This window comes from Nestor notabilis, unplaced genomic scaffold (assembly GCF_000696875.1).
Source record: "Nestor notabilis isolate BGI_N333 unplaced genomic scaffold, ASM69687v1 scaffold156, whole genome shotgun sequence".
In the NCBI taxonomy this organism is placed as follows: Eukaryota; Metazoa; Chordata; class Aves; order Psittaciformes; family Psittacidae; genus Nestor; species Nestor notabilis.
Genome location: NW_009931261.1, coordinates 5,008 through 15,724, shown reverse-complemented (window position 1 = coordinate 15,724; position 10,717 = coordinate 5,008).

The following is a 10,717-nucleotide window of genomic DNA, read 5'->3' as shown; positions in this document are numbered from 1 at the left end:
CTCTTCATGAGGCATCATATAGCCTTTGTCTGAATGACATTGGAAAACTGTTTTTCACCGAAAGGAACCATGGTGAAACCAAAAAGCTGAGTTTGATTTAGCAGTTAAAAAAGGTAAATTTTTTTTTTTTTTTTTTTTTTCCTTTTTGGTTCTGCCTCTTCCACACCTCAGTGAAAAACGCTTACTCCATCATGAAGGGTAGAGGAGAACATTATGGAAGCATCTAAGGGAGAGTAGGAGGGAAGTACTAGCCTCTCTGAATTAAAGAGTACCAAAACCTAAATTGCCCTGCCCTTCCCCCCAGCACTTGATGTATGCAGAACCTGACTACACCCAAAGACACTCATCTTCCATTCTTCAGTTCTCCTACTATTCCCTACACCCAACTACTTAAACAGAAACCTCAAACCATCACAACTTTTTAACCACCCTCTTCTCTTGTCCACACAAGCACCTTTCCACGGCCTTCTCAGCTTGTTACTTTTTCCAAAACGGGTTTCAGACAGATTTCTCCTTGCTACAGAATAGACCATCCCCCATTCTCCTTCAAATCCTACTGCAAAGTAATACAGCTTTCATGCACAGGATCCTTCAACAAACTTCCTTAAATGCCCTTTCTCAAGCTCTTCCAGCTACAATCCTTCTTATGCTAACCCTTCCATGAAGGATTCTAAACCATTTTTTTGGGTATATACTGCCTTGGCTGGTAGAATGATCTCCAACTGCCTGCAAGTCCTGAAAACCATACAGTATTTGAACAGCATGACAGTTCCTGAGGATCCAAATATTTTTAATGATTCAATGCTATAAACCAGTGAAGATCCCTAGCAGTCAGAAAAGACCATTTATATATTGCCTTTGCATCAAGCTCCATGAGATAAGAGATGGAAGCCTCCAGGTTATCTTACATTATTCACCATGATGGTTTGTTACTTTGGCACCATCACTGTGGTATCTGGATTACCAAAACGTAATCACGTTCAAGATCCCTATAAGAGCAATGAATACAATCATCACCAGTATTTCCAAACCCCCTGGTTTCTTAGCTGAACAACCAGCAGAGGAGAAGAATTCTTCAGGAAGATTTTCAAGGCGACTTTGAACATCTCCAAGCATGGAGATTCCTCAGCTGCTTTGGGCATCTGTTCCAGTGCTGAACGACTACTGGGATCTTTTTTTTCTTCCCTATATATATGCATTCAGGATCTCCCTTGCTCTCTTTGTTGTATATCTCAACAGAAGAGTCAGCTTTTGCCCAGCATCTCAAGGCTTCTTCTACACAACACTGCAAACACAAACCATTTCATCCGGAAAGCCTTGAATGTGAAACACAGTATGCCTGGCTTAACTGGAAGTGTTGACAGTCTGTTTCTTCTCACCAGACCAAGCCAGTGCTGTGATTTCTCACTTTTTCTGAACTCAATCTGAAGTGGGAACACTTTAGCACAGGCTCCAGACAAATGATGCTCAGCGCTACAGGACAGATAGTGATAGTGCTCCCATATTTACTAGGACAACAGACACTTGTGCACGTCTGTGCTTGAGAGATATCTGTCACAAAAGACACTGCAGCATGCCCATCTGGCATGTAAACTGTGGCAAATATGAAGTATTTCATGCAGCCAGTACTGCTGCAGTGGTTTCCATATGCAAATAAAGGATTCCCTCAAAGTTCAAGCATTGTCAATGATGACACCTTAAGAGCCACAGGGCACTAGTGTTGCTAAATGGGTCAAGCATTGATTTGAAATTCTCTTGCATCAGTGCATTTGTTTTTATTAGAAAGGAAGCAGATTTGCTCCTAGGTTTGTGTAGTCACTCATTTTCGAGCACTGCAATGGCTTATGTCTTCAGTCTTGATGGAGGTGGTAACTCACACAGCAAATCTAAGAGAGATCTCCTTGGAACAGACTGAGTTTTTTCTTCTGGGTTTCCCTGGCACCCCAAGACTGATCAAGAACAGTGACAACTAGATAAACCGTATTAATTCTCTGCTGGTCACAGGTTCTGCTGGACCTAAGCTTTAAAGAAAACCCCTTGCTTTCTAATCCTTTTGATTCAACACTGCAGAACCTGACATCAAATAACAGTTAAGCCTTGATCTGAACAATGCACCTGTCCAGGTTCAGAGGAGAAATCAGGCATTTAGGATTCAGATTAAAGCTAGTTTGCTCAGGCACTGCACAAGCCTCCTGGCAAAGAGATGAAGGCCTGACAGTTTCTTCTTCTCCGTGAATGGAATGTAGCTGTTTCTTTGAGTTCTGTGAAATCAGAGCAAAGCAGAGGCAGCAGGAGGAACTGTTAGTGCCATAGCCCCTAATTCCTGCACAAGACCTAAGGGCAGTTCCAGTATTCTATTCCCTAAAAGCTGACAGAAGCTTGATCCACTGCAAGGAGCTTGCTCCATCCTACACTACTTTGAAGAAATCTCCAACTCTAGTACTGGTCCAAGTATCTTATTCCCAGGAAGCCAATGGAAACAATGGGGCTGTCAACACAATACAAAAATTGACAGTTCTCAATCAAGAGTTTCCAAGAGCCTTCCTTACTGGAAAAACATTTGCTGTGGTTTTGAATATGCAGTCAAGAGAACAAGAGTTATGTGTGCTTTAGTGCAAACTACTTTTCAAAACTCACAAAGGAACACTGAAGCAGATTTATGTCCATCTAACCCACATTTTCTCCGTGTCTTCAGTGCGAGAAGAGGTGCTATTTGGGGACAGCTTGCAAGCTAGGCTTCTATGTGGTCCGCTCCCCCACTATTCCTCCAACATCCACAAATACAAGAGTAGGGTTGCTAGACTGTATACCCCAATCCATTCTCTTTAGTATCTCTTTAGGAATGTATCTTATCCCTGTTTTGACCTTGCAACAGATTTGAAAAGATACCTATCCCTGTGCAACAAAGGACTTTTATCTATTTAAAATTGTTCTAGTAATTGAAGCTGAAATTACACAAATGCCAGACTTTTTCAATTCCTCTTAGCTGTCGCAAGAACTTTTCCAAATCACCTTATTTTCTCCATTTGGAGCAATGCTTCTTCCTCCTTCACTGTTAATTAAATCCTCTAGGCCTATTTCACACTAGAAATCATTACATGGCTGTAGTTTCTCTCTGCAACACTCAATTCAACAGATTTCCCTCATATTTGTCATACTTCTTTCTCATACAAAGCATCTAGGTGCAAAATGAATGCACCTCAACAGTTCTTCAGGGCAGAGAAGAATGCTGTACCTTTGCAGGCACAGTCTATCCACCTCCTGCACATTTTGCACTATGACTCATAACAGCTTAATACTACCTCTCAGTGAGAAGCATTAAAAAGATAAATGAGTACAACATCTGGCATAGTCAATAAACTGCAATTCCTATTAATTTGTACTGCACACCAATTCATCACATTTAGGCAGAGTACAAAAAGTGAAATTAATCTTTTTGCCATTCATGATAAATAGGGAACCATGAAAGAGTTATACACCAACCAAGAGGCCTTACCTCCTCCTTTCCCCCCAGTTCTCTCCTACAATAATTGCTCGCCCTTGAGCTATGGCCACTAGGATAAATGTCGCAATGCTGTTGTGAAGAGCTGTCACCCAATGCCTGTGCAACACTTTGAGCATGACATAACTTTGCCTACCTTTCCTAGACAACAATTACACTAACTGGTATTCATACAAAATCTTTCTACAACCAAAACAGGAACTGAATGGGGAGAGCACCACACATCATTTATCACTCAGGATTTTGATATTATGGAGTTAATGTGGTTTTTAAAAGAATTTATCACTGGGGCACATATAGCAGCACAGAGAAACGTTTCATTAAATATAGAAATCATTTCAATAGTTGCTGAATATCCTTCTGTCCTCTGTTACTGTCTGAGATTATTTTGAATGACTCCAAAATATTTTAAAAATATCTGAGAGTGGAATTTGCAACAAAGCCTTGGGGATTTTTTTATGGCCCATTCAGTTTATTAATTTAATTTGGAGACAAATGCTATAGGTGTTAATGTATAACTAACCTTAAAGGAATACTTTCTCAACAACATACTTCATAAAGGATTTCCTCTAGCCAGCTTGATCATTTGTTTCTTACAGATTATGTAAACAGGGTTGTGCCTGTGTCTTTTGGGATTCTTTAAGTTTACAATGACAATCCAAAGGCTGATTTTTGAATGCTCTCCAAGGAAAGCTATTTATTTCCTTCTTTACCATGGAAACAACAGGAGTCTTGAAGATGATCTTCCATGCTCTGATTATGTATTTCCTGGTGGGATAGAAGTTAAGAACTTCAACAGCCCTTGAAAGGAAAAGCCTTTGAGGCTCAGATAGAGCACCCAGATTAGAAGCATAATCACTCCACAATCAGTGAACTGAGCTGAATCATCTTCAGTAGGTACCCAATATCTGCACTAATTGGAAGAAGAGAGTGATGGACAGCTAAGCAGCCCCCTCCAGACGACTCCTTAGGTACATCCTAAAGGTATCTGGAGAGATTCTGAGCTTCTGTGCTGTCTTCCAACCATACAAGCAGTCACGTTAGCATTTCCTTAGATAACCACAGTGCTTTCATTTGACTTCTTGTGTGCCATGACACATATACTTGGCTAGAGAAATCTCACAGCTTTGCTTGTGACCCTAGCTTTTCTTCCTAACCAAGATTCATTCACTGCTGCTGCTCCTTGTTTCCACAGGCTCTCTCAATGCCTCCCCATGATGTTTCTGCTGTGCCCAACCAGATGGGCACTGATCTCTTGAAACTACTGCAATTTACATTTATTTTACAATTAAAGATACAGATTCTTTCTCCCACCTGCTTGTCAGGTACTTGACTTATATGCACATCAAGTACAACAAAGCTCCTGAACAAAAACTCTTCCCACCTCACAAGATTTGACTTAGTTGGCAATGTTTATAGTTATTTGTGTACTTTTCAAAGAAACACTGGTAATTAGACTCAGGTTTCCAATGTTAACACCTGGAAGCAAAATCCCACTCTAGAATATTAATAACATTATAGAATGAATGTATTGTTGTGTATGTTACCCATCATTTGCCTGACAGAAACTCTCCTAAAAATAGTAGGAATTGTGGTGATACAGAAATTACTCCCATTGAATTTTCATACCGTAAATAAGGGAGACTGCAGAAAGAAGAGAGAGAGAAAAAGAATCAGCAGGTGCCCATCACATTTCTCATCTTTGATGGAAAGAGAAGATAGCTGTACTTGCTGGTTATGGTTTCACTGTGCTCTTACAAATTTTACTGCAAGTTCTCAGGATGCTTCTCCCCGTACAACTCTGCACAGATCCTTGCAAGGCACTTTTACCTGTGTGGAAATAAACACTATGCTTTCAACTTCAAGTACGATTTATCTCTTAACAAGAATACTTTTATCTGTACAAAAGGAAGACAAAGAGGATAAAAATAGGTCCTTTACAAGTTCTAGGGCATAGAAGCAAATATTTCTCAAGCACCGTGTAAAAGGTTGTATTTCTAAAATGCTGAGCACAGAACTTTATGTTTAGGGAATTGGACTCAAGTAGCCCTGAAGATGGACACACTTTCCCTTCTATGTGGAAAGAAAGCTGTGGTAATAAAGATTGTTTGAAAACTGACATTTCCTTCACTGGTGCAATCTGCAACAGCTCACTTTAAGTAAACGCTTCAAATTTCACAGTCATTTTATAACAGAACAAGGAAAAAGATGCATCTTATTTTGGCATTTAAAAAGGGAAGGGAAACAAAATTTTTTCCACGAACAGTATTTAAGCAAAGGATGTGAGATGTAAAAGAGAATGTCCCTAATATAATACCCTCATCTTCTCAGCAATGCTGATCTTGCCTCTTTTTAATTTGAAGTTAACGTTTTATTACATACCAAGATCTGATTGCTGAGGGATGGAAAATGATGAAGAGGCCAATCACAGTGTTAGCAATGGCCAGACAAGCAAAGCCACAAATCAAACAAATAACTCTTCCTCAACCAAGTCTGTGAAAGCATCTGCAAATCAACTTCATCTGCCTGAAGTGCTGGGTGGGGGTAAAAGTGAGAGTGGCTTACAAAAGATACAGATAAGCCTAAGAAAAGGCATGTTTTAAACTAACGTTGTTTCCCATTTTAAATTAAGAATGTAGCCTTACAGGGCATGGCTAGATATATATGAACCAAGATCTATGCACAAACACTCAAAATATACGTAGAAAGCAAAAAACAAACTGAGAATACTTTTCTTAAACTGCTTTTTGTGGACGAAAGTTTGCAAAGCCGTTTAGTGAGGATTAAGCTTTTCTTCAGCTGCAGTAAATAATAATTTTTTGTAAAAATAAATTTACTGCCTTCATCTCTAATTTTGCTTTTGATTTTATGAGGGTTTTACAGTAAGGAATATTTAGTATAAGTAAAAATGCAAGCTATTCTTATTCACAGTATCCAAACTTATGATGGAGCCACTTGACAGTCAATTAAAAGATAACATTCCTCTTCTTTGGGAATTCCCTGCATTTTGAAGTTGCCTTTCATTCCATGACAGAAACCGACATTTCAAAACAGACTACAGAAAGAACTATTAATATTCAACCATCTTCATTTCAGTGCTGCTCTTTTTATTAACCTCTTTTCTGACTTCAAGGAGGCAACTTGGGTTTTCAGAGAATGTGCTTCATGATTTAAGGGTTAATTATAACTACTTTTTTTCCATTTTAATCAGTTTCACAGCCTTGGGCTGTCATAGAACTTGGTTCTCAAATTGTCTGCTGCATGCATCTGCAGATAGAAGCTACTCCAAAATTATTTAATAATTAGCATAATTATTATTATTATTTATCATAACTTTTTTTTTATCATCATTGTTTTTACTACTGTTAAGAGAAGCAAAGAAATAATGCTTGGTAAATCAAGGCAGAAAAGCACTGAAGCATAATCAGTTCACTGACTTGGTAATTGCCCTGGTCTGCTGCCCAAACCTTCTCTCCCAGCCCCACTCCATGCAGTTAACTACCACCTTAGCTTCCACCCCACACTTATTGCAAATATCAGTTTTTGGACTCATAACATAGGCCTGTAACATAGCATCTTCCTTGAATGGATTTGGGAATAAGAAATTATCTTCAGTCAGGACGATTCCCTTAGATTTTGCTGACTGCACCAACAGGCTATAAAACACACAAGCTTTAGCTCCAGCATGTAAATTAGAGTGTTTGATGTGGAAATACATGCACAAAACTAGGAAGCTATGAAGAAAATGGCTCTAAGAAGACTTCTAGTACAGAGTTTTTCATCCTTATGTGACCACTGTTTGGCTATATGGGAATTCTGCCTGTTCCACCATTAGTTTGAGTCTCAATTTCGTGTTAAGCACTAAACCACTATAGAATAATCCTACACTTCACCGATCACACTCCACAGAACTGCACACCAACACTATGCTATACTGTAGTCCTACTAATTTTGCAGGAGGTGTTACTGCACTGTGCAGTAACCAACAGTTAGGGAGCTACCTCAGTAGCAACCTCTGAAGGCACAGTACAAACACAGAAACAGGAACTATGGTTTCTGCAGTTTCTCTCTCTTCAGTTCTAGTCTCTACATCTATAATCTTCATTCAGACTCACTCTCCTACCCTCTCACCTTGGTCTCATTGCTAGAATGACTGAACTGAGCAACAGGAACAGACAATAGAAGGGTCCTATTAAAATTCAGAAACATCTGACTTGGTCTTTAAGTTTCTTTTACCTCTTGTCAATGATATATGGATAAATCATTGTAGAGGACATGTAGAGGACAACACTAATGATTCATGCTGGTTCAATGCTCAGACCAGCCTCTTCCTTTGATTTTGGGAATCAGGCTGCCCAAAATTGGTGCTTGTCTAGGAGACAGTTGAGAGAGCAGTGAGGCAGAAATGGCAGCTTGAAGAAGAGAAGTGAGACAGATCAAGGTTGCAAAGAGAGATGACCTGAAAGGGAATGACTGGGTGGAACAACTAGCTGAAGCACCATAGGGAGCCCATGTGTAGTGAAAGTGGGTTTAGAGAGCCCCATTAAACATTTGAACTTGTCACTGGGAAAGCCTGCAGAGCAGCCAATTCTATTCTCAGGTCCTTCCCTCCTCCTCCATCCTGCATTTCCAGTTTGTTGTTTCCACCCTCAGGAAATAGGAACATTATGTGCCACTAATACTTCAGTAGAACAGAAAAAAGTCTTAACAGGAAAATGGAAGGCCAAGCAGGTTAAAAGAAGGATATATAATAGAAGCATATTTCAGGCTCATAGCATCTCTTTCTAATGCGTGTTTGTATTATTTTTCATGCCAGAGATGAAAGCAACAACATACAAATCTCAGAGCTCACCCTACCTCCTCTGTGCCTCAAAGGCTTATTTATATTTCAGTGTCGATGCTGGGGCTTACTGCTCTTGTTACAGCCATGTCCAACTTTGAAAGCAAAGGATTACACTTAAAATGGAGCAAGTACAACACACCATTTCCTTTCCTTGGATACGAACCAGACACCGCTGTAACACAGCAGAATCAAGATGTATTTTCTGTCAGTCAGGTAGTCCCTCTCCCAGTTACTGTTAAGACTGTAGTAATAGAAACCAAAAGAGAGGACTGCGCATCTTTATTTAGACACAGTCCCCAGTCAACTGAAGGAGTTTTGTCTGTATAATCCTTTAAGCTTTTCTAGTTATATTTTTAAATGACATAACCAATAAGGCTTCCATGACTTCCTATAATCTACTTAGACCCTTGCTGGAAGAAAACATAACCTTAATGCTGAACCTGAAATCATTTACTTTGAGCAATTTTGGCCAGCCCTTTTACTTTAGCCACATTGCCTAGGATCCTGTCAATAGTCTCCCAGGTAGTACAGATACTCCAAGAGCAACCATTTCTCAGCCATCATTAAGCTAGTTCTTTTCAATACCATGTCAAAAATTCCATGTAGTCACTTCTGTTGCTCTTTGTGAGCCTCCCAGTTCATCAGTGTTGTGGAAGAGAAGTTCACACAGTCAAATACAAATAGCCCACGTGCATTTGCATTAGTCAGGGATTGTCCAGTTTCAACACCATGGGTTCAGAGGCATAAAAGAAAATACAGCAGAGAACACTGAGCTGATCTCCTATGATACAGGGAGAGGGGAAGCAAACCCTTTTTAAAAAGAATCATCTAAAATCTGATTTTAAAGAACATTCTGAGGTTTTAGGGCAAGCTCCCCCTTCCCACTCTGATTTCTATCCACACAACTCTTCATAACACTGTTCAACACAGTGGGCTGGTACAGACTACCAGCAAGAGAAATAAAACAGGTACAACAATTCAATGACCCTATTCTGACCCTTTCAATTAAGAGGTGTCCAGTAGGTATTATTTTACCAAACAGAGTAAAACTTGCTTTAGCTTAAAGAAGTGAGTGTTTTTATTTTTACTCTGTTTCCAAAGACTGGTTTATTTGCTTTACACCCTGTCACCTCACCCACTCTTCTGGGGGTAACTGATTAGACAGAATTAAAGAGAATTATTTGGGAACCAAGTTTTTAAACCATTGTCTTCAGGTAACAGGGATCTAGTAAACATATCACTTATTTGATTTCCTTAGTTGCAGGAACCTGCAGCTCTCTTTGAGACCATCCAGACCCTCTTCTAACTCAAGACATGTAAAATTATCCATGAGAAACATGCAATTACCAACACGATTCTTCCCATCAGCATTGGGACTACTTCTGAATGAAAGGAATAACACAAGTCATTTTGGTGCTCAGCCTGGGGCGCTGAGGTGCTATGGTAAGGCTCCAGAAGAAAATTAATTACTCTTCAGCATCTGACTCCACATACGTGCCCCAGCAGAACACAACAAGAACACAACACCAAGACACATGCAAACTACAAAGAATTCCCTGTCTGCTCAGCCTCTGTCTGCTAGATTTTAAAAGACCACTTATTTATACTCAGTTCAGCATAATTTGTTCTCAAATCATGTTGTACTACACTTCTGCCGATTTTTAACATGCCTAGATACTGGACAAGAAGGCCACTAAGATCCTCTCTTCCTAGTAATGAAAGGAGCATTCCTCAGAACTGTTCCATTCCTGATAATAATGGCAGTGATAACCACTGATATGGTAGCCCCTTTATGAACAACATACGCTCCAAACAGGATTAGCAAACTCACTGAAAAGTGAAAATGGCAGTACATATTTGCATTCCCATTGATGCTGGCGCCAGCTCAAAGCTTACTGACATTAACAAGGGAAGGGACTATCTGGGAGACAACTGCAGGCAACCATCCCAATCCAGCTGTGCTTCCAGCAGCTTTTTCCTGGCTCAAAACCAAGAAGGAGTAATTTTAAACATCATTCTGGTGCACAAAACATTTCAGATTCTGCTTACTGGAATCAAACTGATCCTAGCTGTAAGTGAAACTTAATATTTGAAAATTCAAATAGTTTTATAAACAGACCAATTTGAATTTCCAAATTGAAATTATTGAAGACCTGCCCAGAAATCTCTGCCACAATATCCTTCTTGTGACATCCCACCTTCTTCTTAAAGAATAGTTAGGAAGGTAAGAGACTTCTGCCAAGGTACCCTGCTTGCATTTGTAGACATCTTCAGAATCTGAGACAGCCTGTGGTAAGCCTGATGCTAAAGGTCTGTATTGTACACACTGCCCCAGCCAGGTCAGAGACCTATCATGTGCATGTTTTACAGTT